General features: G+C 51.2%; 1 pseudogene; it reads right to left on the bottom strand.

The window, feature by feature from the left end:
* Positions 1-228: 228 nt before the first annotated feature.
* Positions 229-2088, bottom strand: LOC143389563 (ubiquitin carboxyl-terminal hydrolase MINDY-2 pseudogene; annotated as a pseudogene).
* Positions 2089-2333: the final 245 nt, after the last annotated feature.

The raw sequence follows: 2333 nt of genomic DNA, 5'->3' as shown, positions 1-2333 counted from the left end.
TGACAACACAGCATTTCCAACTTGTAACATGAAACTCCAGCTCATAAAGAGTATATTGTGTGACTTTAAGAAGTCTGATTGTAACAAAGTAACAACCTTTCCCCTGAAAAACATGAACAAAATCCAATGGGAAATCAGGCACAGACGGTATTATCGGTTTTTCTTCCTTTCCTCATGTGGTCTTGTTTCTCAACACATATAGGTGATTCCAACAGAGTCTAGTACTTGTTACAAAATGACACAGCTATTCTTTTCCTTTTCCTTTTCTTTATCTTTTTCTCGAGGTTCCTTTTATTTCCGTTCGCTATTCCCAGATTGTCTTCCACTTGATGGAGAGGCTTGTAACAGCTGGCCCAGCTGGGCCTGTGTATTAGCAGTAGTAGTAGTAGCAGCAGCAGCAGCTGCTGCTGCTTGTTCTTGTTCCTGGTAGTACTGAGAAGCCCGTCTGTCTTCTTCCTCTTGAAGTTTCTTTGCTAGTTCCAAATCACTGATTCCTTCTGGGATTTGTTCCCAATTCATCTCTTGACTCTGCTGTTCTTGTTGTAGAGATAATGCCATAAGATAGTCCTGATCTATTTGATCTTGTTGTCCTTTGTATACAGTTTCAGGATCTGAAGGAGGCCGAAAATAAAATTCTGAGTCACAGAAATTTCCATCACCATCTACATTGTGCAGGCTTTCCCAAACAACTTTTTCTTCAGTAAGGAATCCCTGGTCTGTTACCAACAAATACAGTTTACCCTTGTATTTGGTCATGGTGCTAAAATGATTATTCCGAAAGAACACACAAAGTTCTCCTTCCTGAACGGTTGAAGTTAGTTCACATAATCCATGGTATGTCAGTTGAGTGGCTGTATTATTTAGAAACTGCTCAGCTACAAAGCCTTCACTAACCAGCTCACTATTGTCTGATTGTTTACAAGAGATGATCTTCTCCACTAGTTGGTTGTAGCTGCAGTTACCAACAGCTTTTACAATGTCATCAATCTGAGGGTCCTCTAACCACCCATGGTACAAGGGAATATCAAGAAGATCAAACACTATGCATTCCGGTGTATATTCAAACACTCGAACACCAGTGAATCTGACATTTACATCCAGGCCTGTCTGAAGTTTGTGCAAAATTGCCATAGCATCACTCATATTCTGTTCACAATTTAAACGTTGAATTTCTGAAATTTCTTTTGGCTTCGAATCAAGCATGTAATCTCCTAAATATTCCATCAGTTGTTCAGCAGTTATAATTTCCATCATTGGTGGAAGTTTCACCTTCCAAGCCAGAAGCAAAACATTGAGGATGGCCAGCAATGGGCAGGGTCCATTCTCATTCTGGGTGATGATGGGTGTGTTCTCTTCCTTCCACTGGATCCACAGATTGTCCCGGGAAGCATTCCTTGGAGGCTGCCAACACCTGAGCAGTGTCCTCCTCCTCCTCTCTGCACAGAGGGGCAGCCCGAGGCAATACTGCCGCACCCTCCTCCTCCTCCTCGGGAACCTTGTTCTCTGATCCCTCCTCGCTATTGAATTCGGAGCTACTGGGGAAAGAATGCAGGTTAGAGAACGACTCTAGGGAGTCCAGGCTTGGCGATTCCCCAGGAGGGCTCGGGTCGTTGCAACTGCTGCTGAGGCCACCAGCGCTGCGGGGCTCCTCGGAGCCGCGGCTGCCAGTTCTGCTCGGCAGGTGTCGGCAGGATCCAGGCGGGCCCGAGTCTCCGGCTGGACCCAAACCAAGGCCCGCAACGGCCTCGGCTGTCTCGGGGGAGGCGGTCACCTTGTGCTGCCCTTTCAGAGGCGCCTTCGGGGAGCGGGATGCTCCAAAACGCTCTCCTTCAAGTCCAAGCCCAGGAAGGAGCTGCAGAGTCCAGGAGTCTGAGGAGAGCCCACGGGAGAAGCCGAGTCTGGGGGGCTTCTGGCAGCCGCCGCCCCCTGCCTATTCCCGCTGCCGTTCTCCGCCACCCTTACTCCAGGACCATCTCCAGCGGCAAGCCCTGTCTCCTGTAGTCCTTCTGGGTGAGTACCTGTTCCCGGTCCTGGCCAGGCCGCCACCCCGTGTTCTAGCGGCAGCAGGCTCTCTGGGCCGCTCTCCATACCCGGCCGGCCGCCCGCCCCTGGCTCTATAGAGACCGCGGCCAGCACTCCTCAGCCAGCACCTCCGACATCATGACAGCGGCCCTGGCCAGGCACGTCACCGGGGAGGGCACCGGGAGCGCACCCTCCGCCCGATAGGGGCGTGCCCCCGCGCGACTGAGCTATGCGGGGCGAAGGCGAACCCGCAGCAGCCGCCCACGTAGCCCCATCCCTCCAGCATGCGGGTGCCTGCTTGAGTCCCGAAA

The sequence above is a fragment of the Callospermophilus lateralis genome, unplaced genomic scaffold, assembly GCF_048772815.1.
Source record: "Callospermophilus lateralis isolate mCalLat2 unplaced genomic scaffold, mCalLat2.hap1 Scaffold_63, whole genome shotgun sequence".
Taxonomy (NCBI): Eukaryota; Metazoa; Chordata; class Mammalia; order Rodentia; family Sciuridae; genus Callospermophilus; species Callospermophilus lateralis.
Note: the sequence above shows the minus strand (reverse complement) of the source record. Positions and strands in the feature narration are given on the sequence as shown.